This window comes from Dasypus novemcinctus, chromosome 21 (assembly GCF_030445035.2).
Source record: "Dasypus novemcinctus isolate mDasNov1 chromosome 21, mDasNov1.1.hap2, whole genome shotgun sequence".
NCBI lineage: Eukaryota > Metazoa > Chordata > Mammalia > Cingulata > Dasypodidae > Dasypus > Dasypus novemcinctus.
The window spans coordinates 17,227,370-17,245,440 of NC_080693.1; the positions used below are offsets into that span (position 1 = coordinate 17,227,370).

Below are 18,071 nucleotides of genomic sequence, written 5' to 3' on the forward strand. Positions count from 1 at the left end.
GGTACGCGTGGAGTGCCCTGCCATGTAGGGGTGCCCCTGCATAGGGGTGCCCTCATGCAAGGAGTGTGCCCCACAAGGAGAGCCACTGCGCATGATAAAAGCTCAGCCTGCCCAGGAGTGGCACTGCACACAGGGAGAGGTGTCATCAGCAAGATGATGCAACAACAAGAAAAAAGAGACAAAGTTTCCCAGTGCTGCCAGATAATCCAAGCAGAGGCAGAAGAACACACAGTGAATGGACAGAGAGCAGACAACACAGGAAGGGAAGAGAAATAAATAAAATAAATCTTAAAAAAAAATGCGAAAAACCAACTCAGGGGAGCAAATGTGGCTCAGTGGTTGAGCTCTGGCTTCCCACATACCAAGTCCCAGGTTTAACCCCTGCCCCCCCCCAAAAGAATGTAGAATATCTCATTAATAATATTTATATTGATTACATGTTGAAATGATAATATTTTGGATATAAGGGTTAAATAAAATATATTATTAACATTTACTTCACCAGTTTCATTTTACCTTGAGCTTTTAAGTGACTATTAGAAAATTTAAGGTTCCACATATGGACTTACATTATATTTCTACGGGACAGTGATGCTTTATAATAGTCACTGTATGACTACACCAATTTATTTACTCAATCTACGGTTGGATACTGAAATATTTCTAGTTTTGTTGCTATGGGCATTCTTGTACTTGCATCCTAGTACACATTTGCCTCAAGTCTCTTTAGGATATAATAGGGACACAAAGTTTTCCTAAGAATTTGTGCTATTTCAAATTGGCAGATTAAAAACATCCCGAAGTCTCTACATCCAAAAAATCCACCAAATCTTCAAGAGTGACAGAAAAGATACAATTAAAAAATCCCAGCCTCAGCTCTGCAGGGCATGGGAGTAGCTTCACAAAGGCTCCCCTACCAGAAATGACCTGGGGCCACCTACAGAGTGATTGGTTGGGGTACTGTAAGAAGAGCAGCGGATGGCACATCAACTCTACATGCCTCTTCCAAAAGGGAAGATTCTCAGGGGAAAGCCAGCTGGATTACAAGCCCCAGCAGCTCATTTCCCCTCACTTCTAGAGCTGGAAAACAGAAGCAGCAGAATATCAACTACAAAGAGGAAGTACACTCAGGAGTGACCAAACAACTTGGGAAAGCCTAGTCCATTATGGGCAGATGAGACACTCAAACAAGAGTTTATAACAGACAAGGAATTAGAGTTAACAGAGAAAGCACAAGAGGACTTTAGAATAAGCATAATTAATATCCTTAGAGAAATGTGAGTAGATATTATACCCATTAAAAATAATCAACTAAAGATGACACAAATGGAAAGTATTATCATTGAAACAAAAGTCTCACCATATGAACAGCAGAAAGGCCAGGTAAAGAATAAGCTAGAAAACTGTCAGATCCAGCCAATGATTTCTGCAGAATGCAGCAGAAGGGAACAGGAATGGTCCCTAGATTAGCCTGATGCCAGGGTCTGCAGAGGAATGTTATGTCCTCTGCTTCACCGAATATCAAAGTAAAGGCCAGGGATAGGCTGGGAGCATTTCCTGAAACTGATGACCAGGCAGTCACATAGCCAGCATCTCCAAAACAGTGAGCTAAGGGAGTGGCAGAGAGCCAGGAGTATAGAAGAAACCCTACAGGATGTTAAAGGTAGATCTCTGTTGCGCTTTCCTTGCTGGCAGGACCAGTAAAAGTTATCTAGGATCTGAGAACATGCTATGTTGTTTTGTGAAACTATTTGCATCAAGTTCTGTATCCTTTGATATTTGAAACATTCTGGCTTCCTTCACCGTGTCTGTTGGCAACATATTTACATTAATCTCATCTCAATTCTTTTCTCATAGTTTATGATAATTGAAATTTTACTACCTGGAAACTATGCCACTGAAATCAAGGGCATTCTCTTATAAGATGGTTCAGCTCATCCAGAATGTGGGTACATACATTTAACAATTATTGTTAAAATAAAAATGGAAGATTTTTGCGGCTGGGGCGGCTTGCACCCCGACGCTGACGGGGGGGTTTGGAGGGGTCAGCTGGCCGCAAAGGCGTCTGAGGCTGCGGCAGACAGCCTCAGAGGGGCTCTCAGGCGTGGAGGACGCGCGGCGAGGGGAGAAAGAATGCCGCGGAGACCAGGTCTGGTACGCAAGTCCGGTTTATTGCGGAAGGGGACATAGCTTTATAGGGTTAGGGACTGCGTGGAGGGATTTGATAGGTGCGGGCGGGTACTGCTTCCTGATAGGTGACTGTAAGGGGTTGCTAAGCAGAGGGCTGGCGGAGAGGTTTGGAATAGGGGAGGGGAAAGGGGGAGTGAGAGCTGGCCAGATGTTGGGCTAGGTGGGAGATAAAAAGGGGGAGGGCAGCGCCGGCCAGCCGCTAGCAGCAAAGGCCTAGTCAGGCGTGGTCACCTTATCTAGGCCCAGCGGGCAGAGGCGGTATCACTTCTTGCTGCACCGTTTGCTACTGTGGCAAGCCGGGCGCCCTTCCTCCCACAGATTTTAAATTCTCATTAAAAAAAACTCTTGGAGTCCTGAGGATGCATCAGAGACCCTGACCTCAGGTTGAAAGTCACTACATTAGAAGGAATAGTAGTGATGGTCAGAATATGTGTGCAAGGGGAACGGTCAACCGGCGATGCTGGGATTGATTCACCTTCTCACCTCAAGGAGTTAATGGTCTCATATTTTCATGGAAATGATGCAGAAAGGAAAAAGTATGACCAATGGTGTTTATAGTAATCTTCATAACTGTAAAATTTGGAAAAAAACCTCCAACCCTCTACATCACATGACAAAAGCTGTAAGTGGACACTATAGATGATGTGGTGGCTTGGAGCTCTATACCCCAGAAAAACATATTCTTCATCTTAATCCATTTCTAAAGGTATGAACTCATTGTAAATGGGAACTTTGATGACGTTACTTCGGTTAAGGTGTCACCCAACTGAATCAGGATGGGTCTGAATCCTATTACTGGAGTCCTTTATAAGCAGAATGAAATTCAGACAAATAAAAAGGTACAGGGAGAAGCCAGAAGCCAACAGAACCCAAAGAAGCCAACATGTGCATTGCCCTGTGAGAGCAAAGCCAAGGGCCAAGGACGACTGGCAGCCAGCCTCAGAATACCACAGTCCTCTGGGAGAAAGCCCTGCTTGATGATGCTTCGATTTGTGACTTCTCTTAGCCTCAAAACTGTGAGCCAATAAATTCCCCTTGTTTAAGTCAACCCCTTGCGTGGTATTTGTTTTAGCAGACAGGAAACAAACTAAAAGAGGTGACACACAAAAAGGTCACAGGATATGACAGTAAAATGAAAAAAATTAAGACAAAAAATGAAACTTGTTTATACTACTACTAAGCTTAAAAGCTATTAACACTGACAAGGATTCAATAAGGGCAGAGAAGAGCAGAGGTGATCCTTAGCTGTTTACGGCAGTGTCTTCTCTGGTCGTCTGGTGCTCATTTCAGAATGTTTGGTTAAAGAATTTGAATAGCATGTTGGGACATGGAAAAAACTAAAGAGAATGTATTTAATTAAAATAATCAATTGTATTAGTCAAGGTTCTCTAGGGAAACAGAACCAACAAGGGGTATCTGTCAATAGTATGCGACTCTATAAGAGTCTCTCACACAGCCGTGGGCTTGCACAAGTCCAGGTTCCGCAGGCAGGCTGCAGCCAGGGGCCGCAATGAAAGCCCAGGGAAGGTTCTTGACGAGTTCTGGGAGACGTTGGCTGTCCAAGGATGAGCTGGGAAATTCTCTCAATGCTGGAATCACTTCCCTTTTTAAGGCATTTGACTGATTGGGTTAAGCATCACTCATTGCTGATGGCAGTCCCTGACTGATGTAATTATAACCAGCTATCTATGATTTATCACTGAGTCAAGTCAATGGTGACTAAAGTCCATAAATGCCCTTGTATTACAGTTAGCCCAGTGCTTGCTTGACCAAACAACTGGGCACAATTACATGACCAAGTTGAAACAATAGCCTAACCATCTCATTATTAATGTATTTTTTATTTTTTTAACTTTTAAAGAAACTTTAGATTATGTAACTGTTACATAAAAAATATAGGGGATTCCCATTTTCCCCACCCTCTCCTGCTGTATTTTAAATTAATGGGGTTTGTGTGTGTGTTTGTGTGAAGTTGTTTGAATGACAGGTTAATAAAATTTTAAAAAATAATGTTATGAAATTATACCTAGAAGGAACGTTTAGACTGAAAAGTGCATCAGACACCAAAATATCCCCAAAAAGGAGCTTCAAATAAGGAACCAACTAGAATGAAGTACCACAATCTGTTGAACTCCAAATACTCCTTTTTTGATTTAAGCAAAAATTTAAAAACAATAAGGAATCAATTAAACCCAGGTATAAAATGTTCTCAAAGTATAAAAATATCAAAACCAGGCTTGAATTAAAATTTAAGAAACAAGGAAGTGGATATGGCTCAATGAATAGAGCTTCCGCCTACCATATAGGAGATCCAGGGTTCGATATCCAGGGCCTCCTGGCAGGTGGGGTGAGCTGGCCCACATGGAGTGCTGCCATGTGCAAGGAGTGTTACCCTGCACAGGGATGCCCCCTGTGCAAGGAGCGGCCCCCCACATGAGGAGTGCAGCCCTGCGCAGGAGAGCAGACTGTCTAGGAGTGGTGCCACCCACACGGAGAGCTGATGCAGCAAGATGAAGCAACAAAAAAGAGACACAGAGAAGGGACACTATGAGACACAGCGAACTTGGGAGCTGAGGTGGAGGAAGAGAATGGTCACCTCTCTCCCACTCCTGAAGGTCTGAGGATGGGTTCCCGGAGCCACCTAATGAGAATACAACAGACACAGTAGGACACACAGTGAATGGACACTGAGAGCAGAAAACGGAAGGGGGTTTGGGGGGAAATAAGAAAAAAAATTTAAGAAACTGCCATGTTTAACTTCTGACCAGGTTTCCTTTCACCAAGGAAATCCTCTGAATTTCAAAATATTCATTCTTTTTTTTTCTTCCTTCCCTTCTCTCCCCCCGCCCCAGTTGTTTGTTTTCTGTGTCTATTTGCTGTGTGTTGTTCTTTGTCTGCTTCTGTTGTTGTCAGTGGTACGGGGATCTGTGTCCCTTTTTGTTGTGTCATCTTGTGTCAGCTCTCTGTGTGTGTGGTGCCATTCCTGGACAGGTTGAACTTTCCTTTGCGCTGGGCAGCTCTCCTTATGGGGCGCACTCCTTTTGCGTAGAGCTCCCCTATGCAGGGACACCCCTGCGTGGCAGGGCACTCCTTGCGCGCATCAGCACTGTGCATGGGCCAGCTCCACACGGGTCAAGGAGGCCCGGGGTTTGAACCGCAGACCTCCCTTGTGGTAGATGGTCGCCCTAACCACTGGGCCAAGTCCGCCGCCAAAAATATTCATTCTTAACCCAATTATCCTTCTTCCCACCTCTGTAAGTTTTAGGAAATTAAGAGGGCTCAGGGTTTCATTTTTGTACTTAACTATATATGGCTATTTCCAAATTGATTTATCCTCCTTCACCTGCTTTCTAGCTCTCCATAGCGATGATCAGTCCTGGACATTATATCATCTATCTTTTGTATTTATATACTTATTTGTCTATTATATATATTTGTAAACTCCTTGGGAGTGGGGATATTTGGTTTGTTTTGTTCCTGGGCCTGGATCCTCAGCACCCAGAACAGATGTGCCATAAATGTTGAATGAGTGAAGTGTCAGCTACACTAACTTTTATTTTAAAAATCATCATTTATTAACACTCATGAGAATAAGTACAGCTTTGCAGGAAACAAAATGTCTTTCTTCTCCCCTACATTTGTGACTCACTCTTTTATGATATAAGAACCCTGTAAGAATTTCATAAAAGCTATGGACCCTTTTTCCAGAAAATGTACTTTCGTGAATAAATGAAAAAAAAAAAAGTGCATGTAACTTCCATTTGTGGATCAGCCCTTTAGGGCAGAGGTCGATGAATAGAATGGGTAGAATTCAGGGAGTGAACTTTGATGGGGGAAAAAAAAATTACATCTCTATTTTCACAAACCTTTAACAAAAATTTAACATTTTCTTCCATTACGAATGTAGGCAATACAGTAGATTAGCATATAGTTTATTTTGTCACCATTAGAAATCACAGATATTTTCATATCACCTTATATATGTTGCAGATCTCAAAATTTTTATCACTGGTTCTCACCACTAATTTGAAAGTATAAGTCATTATACCCACCAGTATCTATTGTTATTTAATGTGTTATAAGAACTATATCTATTACCATTTTACTAATTTATTTTTTAAAATATTTTGAAACTGTATTTCAATCTAATTGGTTTCTTTGCTTTCCTATGTATTTTATCCTATGCATTTAAAAACAGTATTCCAAGAAGAGAGCTACAGGCTTCTGTAGATTACCAAAGAGTTATAAGGCAAAAAAATAGTTAAGAAAGCCTGCCCCAGGAACCCACGGACCCTAAGTTAAGAACCTCTGCCTTCAAAAGTAAAAATGTCAAGTTGACAAAAATTTGAAAACCTTCATCAAACTCATGTTACAGTGTATAAACTTCCAACTACATAATTTGTAAAAAATAATTTTAAATTTATTTTTAAAATCTATGTAATATATATTCATATAATTCAAAATTCAAAAGGTGCATAGTTGATAGTTGAAAATTTTCTTCACATCCCTGTCTCTCAGTCTACCCCTTCTTCATTTCCCAGAGGAAATTAATGTTACCTACTTCTTGTGCCAAATGATTTGAATTTTTATTACAAGTTTGGGAAATAAAATCTCCAAACTGGATATTCTCAGTGAGAAATTGAAAATATATGTAGTTTTTAAGAATTTCCAAACAAACAGTCAGGTTCTACCATTTCTTCCCTTATCACTAAGATATCAAACTAACAGTCTATCTATTTTAATGATGTCACAAATCCTCTTAGATTCCTATGGCTATTGGGTCTTTTTTTTTTTTTTTAGGTACTGGGCTGGGGATTGACCTCATATGTGGGAAGCCGGTGCTCCATCACTGAATTACATCAGCTCCCTAGGTATTTTATTTTTAATTCAAAAATCATTTGTGACTTATCTATTCAAGTTGAACTAATGGTATGATACACAAATTATCATGAAAAATGCTTGTTAATTACCTTGAATGTATGTATTTTTCCAAAATCACCTGTATGTCTAATCAGACTTACAAATCAATAAGAAAATGATAAACAATTGAACGGTAAAATGGGCAAAGGACAACTCATAGAAGAAATATAAATGGTCAATAAACATTTAAAGGTGAAGGACTGATGTCCCCAAGATGAGAGAGAGAGAGAGACACTCTAGAGTTCCATACCCCCACAGAGTCTTCAGACAACTAGCACAAACAGGTAGAACCATCTTTCTCAGAGCTCTGAAAATCAGTTAAAGAGTTGCAGTAATTGGGCAAGTACTGAATCAAGAAAAAGGCAACCTAAGAACAGTGGGAAAACCTCAAGGCACGATCATTAGCTCTTCCCTCACGCTCCCTCCCCAGCACTGTGTGGAGCCAGCCTGTGCGCTCAGTGCAGGTTCTGGTCCTGGTTTCAAAGGAAGCTGTGTAATCCTTATGCATATACTGGGGTGCATGTATGTTTGTATCAATATATCCGGTGGCAGCCTAAGGACTGAACCAGGACACTCATCTCCGGCTTGCCTTCCCAGAACTTGTCCTACACACTGAAGCAGCTTGCAGGCAGCTTAATCAGTGTAAGAAATGATAAAATCACAGCATTTTGGTGCAGAGGATTACCAGTCTTACAGCATACAATAGAGTGCCAAGAACCAGGAGGATTGACTACTTCATAAGGAGAAAATGGGGCATTGAGATCTGTGTAAATGGGGGAATTCCTAAGGCCAAGAGTGCATACCCAGGACAAGACACATGCTCAGAAAAAACCATAGAGGGCCCTAAGCTTTTGCCTTGCTTTGTTCTTTAGGTTCACCTGTAGAAGGACTAAGCTCTGAAGGAGAACCAGCCAGCAAAGAGCCAATCTGCAAAGACTTTGAAAGGTATTTTGGTTTGTTCATGCTTGTTAGATCCTGGCATTCAAGAAAATCTGTCATATCACTAACTGGATAGAAACGTAAGGAACAGACACCTCAGGGATTAAATTCTAGAGGTAACACATTAAAATATTAAAATGTACAGTGTGCAAAAAGAGGTTGAAATGCACATAAAGAAATAAGAATGATGGCTCATCCAAAGGACAAGATAAAACATCAGAAACCATCAGTGAAGAAGACTAGACTTTGGACATACCAGAGACTGACTTTTAAAAAGTGGTCTTTTTCTTTTAAAGAAAAGATTTATTTGTTTGTTTGTTTGTTTATTTCCCTTCCTTTGTGGCTTGTTTTTGTTTGTTTTTTCTCTGTGTCCATTCGCTGCCCATTTTTCTGTGTCTGCTTGTCTCCCTTTTTGTTGTGTTATCTTGCTGTATCAGCTCTCCATGGCACAGGGACCATCAGCTCTCTGAGGCACATGGGCCAGCTTTGCCTTCACAAGGAGGCTGTGGGATGCAAACCCAGGGCCTCCCATATGGTAGATGGGAGCCCAACTGATTGAGCCACAGCCACTTCCAAAAAAGGTGGTCTTAGATATGCTTAAAGAGTTAAAACACAAGGAACTAAAGCATATATGGAAAAAGATACATGACACAACAGAGAATTTCAATAAAGAGATAGAAATGATAAAAAAGGAACCAAACAAATCTAGAGCTGAAGAGCCACTAACTGATATAAAAAATTCCCAGAGGGGCTCAACAGCAGATTGGAACTGTAGGAAGAAAGAATCAGTGAACTTGAAGATAAGACAATTTAAGTGATTTAGTCTGAAGAAGAAGCAGCAAAAAGAATGAAGAAAAGTGAACAGAGCCTAAGAGATTCATGGGGCACTACCAAGCATACCAATAAATACATTATGGAAGGCCCAGAAGGGGAAGCAAGAGAGAAAGGGGCAGAAAGAATATTCAAAGAAGTAATGGCTGAAAACTTCCCCAGCTTAACTAAAGGAATGAATATACACATCCCAGAAGCTCCACAAACTCCAAACAGGATAAAGTCAAAGAGATCCACATCCAGACACATTATCAAATGCCAAAGAAAAAGAGAATATCCTGCAGAGAGAGGAAATACATTAACACAAGGAAGCCTCAATAAGATTAAGTGCCAATTTCTCATCTCTTCTTGAAAGCAAGAAGGCAGTGGAATGACATTCAAAATGCTGAAAGAAAATAGTTGCCAATCAAGAATTCTATGTCTGGAGAAAATGTCTTTCAAAAATGAAGGAGAGGGAGTGGGTGTAGCTCAATGGTTGAGCACCTGCTTCCCATATATGAGGTCCTGGGTTCAATTCCCAGTACCTCCTTAAAAAAAATGAGGGAGAGATCAAGACATTCCCAGATAAACTAAAGTTGAAACAGGTCATGACCACTAGACTTGCCTTACAATCAATGCTAATGGGAGTGCCTCAGGTTGAAAGTCAAGAACACTAAACACTAAACAGAGGCTGCAAAAAGAAATAAAGAGCCTCCTGGGTGGCGGTCTGCTCCTGGCGCAGCTGCTGTCTTGGCTGTACGGCGCCGTCTCGCAGTGTGGGCAATCCATGGGCTGAGGTGAGGGTCATGATGACAGATTATGGCAAGAAGCAGTGCAATGAGCTGGAAGCTCTGGAGTCCATCTACCCCGACTCCTTCACAGTATTATCAGAAATTCCACCCAGCTTTATCATTACTGTGACATCCAAGGCTGGAGAAAATGATGCTATTATTAAATGACACATTGTAAATTAAGGACTGATTTGCCAGATATGTTGATTTCTCTATACTTGACATTTTAAGTTATGCACATCAAACTATTGTGTCTTAACTGTCCAGACTACACTGAAGTTTACATATAGTGAAAAACACCCAGGTTAAGCTCTCCTTTATGAAATATTCTCCCAGGAAAATCTAGACAATAATGATGTCACAGATGTTTTAAAATTATTAGCATTATGGGTAGAAGAAAAATCTTAATATGGTAAGATCTTTACTTTAGTGTCTACTGTGCAAGAAAAATTAAATGAAATAGTAGGTCAAGTAAAAACTAGAAGAGAAGAAAAGAAACAAAAAGAAAAAGAAGAGAAGAAGCTGAAAAGCAATTATTTCATGGCACTCCTATCACAATTGAGAATTTCTTAAGTTGGAAGGTCAAGTATGATGCAGAGCTCTTAGAGATTAAAAAGAAATGAATGAGGGAAGCAGATGTGGCTCAACTGATAGATCGTCCACCTACTATATAGGAGGTCCAGGGTTCTGTACCCAGGGCCTCCTGACCTGTGTGGTGAGCTGGCCCACATGCAGTGCTGCCACGTGCAAGGAGTGCTGTGCCACGCAGGGGTGTCCCCCGTGCTGGGGAGCACCACATGCAAGGAGTGCACCATGCAAGGAGAGCCACCCAATGTGAAAAAAGCACAGCCTGACCAGGAGTAGTGCCACACACACAGAGAGCTGATGCAGCAAGATAACCCAACAAAAAGCGACACAGATTCCCAGTGCCATCTGATAAGAATGCAAGCAGACACAGAAGAACACACAAGGAAAGGACAAAGAGAGCAGACAATGGGGGGGGGGGGGGAAGGGGAGGGAAATAAATAATAAAAACTTTTTTTTAATTTTTAAAAAAGGGGGAAATTTTTAAATAATTTTAAAAAAGAAATGAATAAAAGAAGAACAAGCAGGAAAAAATTAATTAAGTGGGAAGCAGGTATCTGAAACATCTGTCATAATCTTGACATGTCCGATATCTATTCTTGGAGGATGCTGGAAACAACATGGAGGTAGATGAATCTTTATTCCAGGAAATGGATGAGTTGGAGCTGGAGGATGATGAAAATGACCCAGACTCTAATCCTGCCAACCCAGAGAGTGACTCGACTGACTGATAAACTGTCCCTATCTGCAGAGATGCTTGACTGCCACAGCATCTGCTGAGATAGTTTTGATTTTCCTTTCTTTTATTCTGAGAAAAAATGATTTTCAGGAGAATACTCTTCTGATAACTTTCAACATTGAACTTAATAAACTGACCTTAAAATTTGAAAATAAATAAATAAATAAAGACCTCTGGTAAAAGTAAATATAAAAGTAAATATAGGGGGAATTATAAATGCTAATACTATTTTTGATTTGTAACTCAACTTTTCACTTCTTCCAGGTTCTAAAATATAAATGCATAAAAAGTAATGATGCATCTATACCTTTGTCACATACTTTATAAAGACAAGAACAACACAAAGACGGGGGACATAGAGGTACAAGAACATAGTTTGTGTATGCTATCAAAGTTGGTATTCCATAAACGAGATTTTATAGATTAAAATGTTAAATTTAAGCCCACAGCAACCACAAAAAACATCTGAAAAATATATCCAAAAGGAAATAAGGGACTCTAAATGTGTCACTACAAAAGAACAATTAAATACAAAAATAGGCAGTAATGGAAGACTTGAGGGACAAAAATGTATGAGACTTAGAAAAATGAAATAGCAAAATGACAGAAGAAAGACCTGCATTCTCTGTAGTTACTTTAAATATGAATGAGTGAAATTCTCCAGCTAAAAGGCAGAGACTGGAAGAATGGGTATAAAAAAAGTTGGACCCCAGTATATGCAGTTCATAAGAGACACACCTTAAATTCAAAGACAAATGAGAGTTGAAAAGTGAAAGGATGGCAAAAAAAAAAAATCCATGTAACAGTAACTAAAAGAGAGCTAGTGTGTCTATACTAATACTAGGTAAAATAGACTTGAAGTTAAAAGAGACAAAGAAGGACACTATATATTAATAAAAGGGTCAATTCATCATGAAGATATAACAATTTGAAACATATATGCACCTAACAGCAGAGACCCAAAATACATGATGCAATATTGATAGTTTTGAAGGGAGAATTAGAAGGTTCCACATTAATAGTAGGAGAACTCAATACACCACTTTCGATAATGGATAGAACATCTAGAGAGAAGATCAATAAGGAAATAAATAGAAGACTTGAGTGATACTATAAACCAATGAGCACTAACAGACACATACACATAGAACTCTTCAGGGAACAACAGCAGAATACACGTTCTTCTCGAGAGCATATGGATCCTTCTCTAGGATAGATCATTTGTTAGGTCACAAAACAAGTCTTAATAAATCAAAATATTGAAATCATACAGAGTATCTACTCCAACCACAATGGAATAAACCTAGAGATCAATTACAGAGAGGGAATAGGAAAATTCACAAATATGCAGAAATTAATATACTCTTGACCAAGGGGTCAAAAAAGAAATCACCAGGGCAATTAGGAAATCTCTAGAGACAAGTGAAAAGGAAAACAAACATACCCAAACTTATGGACTGCAATAAAGGCAGTATTCAGAGGGAAATTTATAGCTGTGAATGCTGGGAAAGAAGGCAAACGAAACCCAAACCTAGCAGAAGGAAGTAAATCGTGAACATCTGAATGGAGAGAAATGAAATAAAGAGTAGACAAATAACAGAAAGGCTCAATGAAGCCAAAGGTTGCTACTTTCAAAAAGAAGAACAAAGTTGGAGTACCCATACTTCCTGATAGCAGAACTTAATACAAAGCTACAGTAATCAGAACAGTGTGGTACTGGCATAAAGACAGGCATATAGACCACTGGAAAAGAACTGAGAGTTCAGACATAAACCCTCACATCTATGAGTCATTGGAGTTTTTTAATTGAAAAATGAGAGAAAGGGAAAGTACACACACAAGACATGGGTGCAGGCATGCTCCAGGCAAGAAACACACAATGTGGGGCCCCAGGGTAGACCTTTTTAAGGCCTTTCCTCCTCCTCCTTTCCCATATTAAGGAGGGATCTCAGCTATTTGCTGTCAAATTGGTTGCCTTTCTACTCATGGTGACTCATGGATTTTTGACAAGGATGCCAAGTTCACTCAATGGGGAAAGAATGGTCTCTTCAGCAAAAGGTTCTGGGATCACTGGAGATCCACTTGCAAAAGAATGAAAGTGGACCTTTACACCATATCCAAAAATTAACTCAAAATATATCAAAGACCTACATATAAGAACTAAAACCATGAAAGTCCTAGAAGAAACAGAGGAATATCTTGAGGACTTTGTGTTGGGTAATGGATTCTTAGACTTTACACTGAAAGCATGAGCAACAAAAGAAAAAAATAAATAAATTGGAATTCATGAAATTTATAAACTTTGGTGCATCAAAGGACAAGTGAAATGACAACTTCCAGAAAGGGAGAAAATATTTGGAAATTATGTATCTGATAAGGGTTTACTATCCAGCATATATGAAAAAACCTTTTACAACGCAATAAGAAAAAGACAAATAACCCAATTTTAAAAAAAGGACCAAGGACTTGAATAGACATTTCTCAAAAGAAGATATACGGGTCGTCAAAAAGCACATGAAATAAGCTCCACATCATTATCCATTAGGGAAATGCAAATCCAAATTACAAGGTACCACTTCACACCCACTTGTATGCCTATTATTTTTTTAAAAATGGAAAACAACAAGTTTTGGCAGAGATGCAGAGAAAGAGGAATGCTTGAGCATTGTTGGTGGGAATGTAAAATAGCGCTGTCTCTGTGGAAAACAGTTCGGCGGTTTCTCAGAAAATTAAGTACAAAATTTCCATATGACCTGGCAATCCCATTTCTAGGTATATACCCCAAAGAATTGAAAGCAGGGACTTGGAAAGAATCCGTACACTGATGGTCATAGCTGCATTAATCACAAGAGCCCAAAGTTTAAAGCAGTCCAAGTGTTCATCAATGAATGAATGGATAAACAAAATGTGTTATCAGCATGCAATGGAATGTCATGCACCTGAAAAACAAAGGATGTTCTGATACATGCTACACCAAGAATGAACCTTGAAGGCATCATGCTGAGTGAAATAAGCCAGACACAAAAGGACAAATATTGTATGATCTCACTGACATGAAATAACTATAGCATGCGAATTCATAGTGACAGAAGTGGATTTCAGGGTACAAGGGGTAGGTATGGAGGTGGAGAACAGGGACTTCATACTTAATGGGTACAGAGGTTCTATATGGGATAATGGAGAAGTTTTGGTAATGGATGGTGGCGATAGTATAGCACAACATTATGAATATAATCAACACCACTGAATTGTATATTTGAATGTGCCTAAAACAGGAAATGTTATGTTGTGTTATGCTTGGCAATAAAGATGAAAATAAAATATACATTTAAAGATATTTAAACTCATAATTATGAGAATACTGATTGAGATGGCATCACTTTTATTAACCCATCAGGCCAGGAAAAGGATGGAGACTATAAAGTGGTGAAGAGTGGGGAAATGAATGCTGCCATGTCCTGATGATTGGAGTGTGTGTTGGGACGTTTTATTGGAGAGCAAGTAAATTTTTATATTTACCTAGTCTTCACCCGACAATTTCATTTCTGGGTACCTATTCTCCAGAAACACCTGCCCATGTTCACAAAGAAGTACGTAAAGGATGTTCATTGCAGCAATGCACGTAATAAGGCTACTGGACACACTCTAAACATCCGTCAATACAGTAATCATTAAATGAACTGTGATACATCGATACTATGGAATACTATGCAGGAATTTAAATGAATGGGGTAACTCTCTATATCCTGGAAAGGAAAGAAATCTAAGACATCAGGAAGTGAAAGAATCAAGTTGCAGGATGGTACAGTTTATACAGGGAAGAGAAAAGACTGCATAATGAACCGATTGTAAATATGTATGTAGGCAAATGCATGAAAGAAGGTCTGGAAAGACAGAAACCAAACTCAGAGTAACAGTATTTCAGGGGTGGGGGATTAAGAGCTGAGAAGAATTTTTACTCTATCTGTTATTTCACTTGTATACATTGAGAATATAATCATCTATTACTTGTATAATGAAACACAAATTTAAATGGCCTCTTTCTTATTTTGAAGATGTTCTACCATATATATTTGTAAAATAACCATAAGTTGCAATCAGTAGAGGTTGATTTTGGATATAGAGGAGGGAAAATACCTTTTCTCAGAGGTATTGACCTCAAAATTCTGGACCAACAAGGGTCTTACAATGCAGTTAGTTTTCTGTAGGCAGATTTGGAGAGAATATACTCACAGTTTCTCAACTCAGGGATATCCCTTCCGTACATTTTCATCAATGTAAGAAATAGAGTTTCCTCGGAAATTTCTGTGAAGAAACACATTTCATATCCTTGAATAAGTAGGAAAAGAATGAAAAGACTAAGTGTAAAGAATCATGGCAACCTCATGGGAAATATTTTAAAAGCAGAAAACACCAGCTTTCCAATTTCTACAGTGGTCAGCTTCCAAATTTGCACAATTAATAAAGAAATACTATGGGATCAGTGGCACAAATGATAGGGCCATCTCAGAAACTGAACTTCCTATTAGTCCAATTTCTTCTCCTTTGTCATTATCAACAAATAAGTATAAAGAAACCACATGCCAGGAAACTCCAAAACTTTGGCTAAGTGCCCACTGTTCACACTTTTACATGTTTTGGGATGGCAAGGGCAATTAGAAATTAGAGATATTATATATTGATGCATAAAGATCTCTTAGACATATTGCTCAGAGACAGTGCAAATCATTGAGCAAGGAGTAAAGTATTACCTAATCAGGGGAAAAAGTACCTAAGAATACATATATGTATGTCAATGCAAAGGAAAAAGATCTGTAGGAAGGACACACAGCAAAATGTTAACAGGAGTCATCTTACATGTGGTATGGAGGAAGGTGGAAATGGGAAGAAGGGGCAGAGGAACTTTCACTTTCACTTATCCCATATACTTCTGACTTTTTTTTTTTTTTAATGCAGTGGGACTGTATCTATGAATGACACGTGTTGAAGAGAAGTTTAAATGTCCGAGGTTCAGTTGTGACCACTAACTCCATGGAGGAGTTTGAATCTTGACCTTTAGCTCTGTTCTCTTCCCTCAGCAACAGCTTATCTACTGAGTTCATCAAATCAAAACAGTGATACACTGTTTCTGGGATGTCAGAAAGAAGTCATGGTGGGAAGAGGACTTGGCCCAGTGGTTAGGGTGTCCGTCTACCACATGGGAGGTCCGCAGTTCAAACCCCGGGCCTCCTTGACCCGTGTGGAGCTGGCCCATGCGCAGTGCTGATGTGCGCAAGGAGTGTCGTGCATGCAGGGGTGTCCCTGGTGTAGGGGAGCCCCACATGCAAGGAGTACGCCTATAAGGAGAGCCGCCCAGCGCAAAAAAAAGTGCAGCCTGCCCAAGCATGGTGCCGCACACACGGAGAGCAGACACAATAATGTGAAAGAAAGAAAGAAAGAAGTCATGTTATATATGTTTGGTTTGTAAGTTCACAATTATTATACATTGTTTACATATGAGTGATATATTTCAAAAAATTTTTTAAAAAAGAGAGAAGTAAGTCAAAACAGACACTTGTCTGAGGTGAGGCAGGCTGAAGTCTGGCTGGCAAGCATAGCCGCGCCCAGTGGGGGATATGCGCAGCCCACCACTCGGGCGTAGGGCGGCTGGAACGGGTGAACTGCCCTCAGCCATGGAACGGGCGCACTGCCCTCGGCCCCGCCCAGGCAACCGACACCGGCTTGCTGATAGCCAGCAGGAGCTGCCTACGCTCACATCCCCCCTCCCGCACTGTCAAGCCTCAGCACAAGCCGCACCATAAAAGGCAAGGAACCAGTCCCTACCAATCACTCCCAGCCCCGTCCCACTTTCCCGCAGGTGCCGCCCCTTCACCAACCTAGAATCTGCCTCTTCCCCCCCCCAACTGCTCGCCACCGCCAGTCCAATCCCCCTTTGGCCACAGCCAATCAGTCCCCTGCTCACTCCCCCATAACCCTATATAAACACATGTACTTCCCTTAATAAATTAGACCTGCGTGCTCACCTCGTCTCCGTGGTGGTTTCTCCGCCACGCGCCCTCCACGCCTGCGAGCCCCCGCAGGAGCCTAGGCCTCTCCTGCCCCGTCGTCCACCGGACAGGACGTACCGACCGCACTTGTCTGCCCATCTGCCCAGTGGACATTTGCACTCAATCAGGAGCCTTCTTGTTGCTTTATGCTCACCTATAAAAGAAGCCTAAAAGCTGAACTCATGTCCCTCAAACTGGCTGTCCTTCCTGACAGCGATATTTCCATCTGCTGATTCATGATCATTCTCCTAATCATCCCCTGGAGTCATATTTGTTTTGTTTTGTTTTGTTTCATATTTGATTTTTCTTCTTCCTGTTTACCCTGTCCCCAACTACTAGAGTCAATCACCAAACCCTGCCCACTCTTCCTTTATAGTACAGCTTTATAGTTTCTTTTCATTCCTATCACAACCACTTTGATCCATCCCCTTCTCATTTACCCTTAGCTTTTGCTAGAACTTTCTGCTTGGTCTCCCAAATCAAGATTTCTTCTCTCTAGATTGCTCTATATATCAATTTTAAAATAATCTTCCTATTTTAATAATTTCTCTTACTTGAAACATTCAATAGTTCTACATATCTTGTAGCATAACATTCAAACCCCTATAGCTGATAATCAATATTTTTCATAATCTTATCTTTCATTGCTTCCTAACCCAACACTGCAGCCAGATTAGTCTCCTAAATTCTGATCATCCCTTCAGCCTTAGCCTAGTTATACTCCCTAGTTTTCTGTTTACAAATCTTAGCCACTCTTTAAGCCCAAGCTAAGGTTTCATCTTGTACATGCAGGGTTTTATTAGACCTGCACACTGTGGTGATGACAGAATTTGGTGAATTACAGCACCTATGGTCTGCATCTCTTTTAGTATATCACTTCCCTTTTTATGCATATTCCCTTTCTTCTCACCTGTCATTGTCAGGTTCCTGAGACAATGTCTTCTGCTTCTGTGGCTCCCACAGTACCTAGCCCTAGGTTGGGCACTAACAGGTGCTATATATAGAAAGTCAGGGACAAAGACAAGGTTTGAGCATTACTGAGTGATTGAA

At 40.3% G+C, this 18,071-nt stretch overlaps 1 protein-coding gene and 1 pseudogene across 6 annotated transcripts in view; one reads left to right on the forward strand and one right to left on the reverse strand.

Moving 5' to 3' along the window:
* LOC131274974 (leucine-rich repeat-containing protein 37B-like) overlaps window positions 1-18,071 on the reverse strand; it is a 51,450-nt gene that overhangs the window by 4,921 nt on the left and 28,458 nt on the right. For 5 of the 6 annotated variants that reach the window (XR_011646772.1, XR_011646771.1, XR_011646770.1 and 2 more), the window contains 2 exons: window positions 17,932-18,015; window positions 15,208-17,175 (listed from right to left, as the gene is read on the reverse strand). The gene's annotated coding sequence lies outside the window, so the exon portion shown is untranslated. The remainder of the gene's footprint in view (window positions 1-15,207; window positions 17,176-17,931; window positions 18,016-18,071) is intronic. The other variant, XR_009182309.2, reaches the window with a different exon arrangement.
* Window positions 6,834-11,142, forward strand: LOC131274975 (RWD domain-containing protein 1-like; annotated as a pseudogene).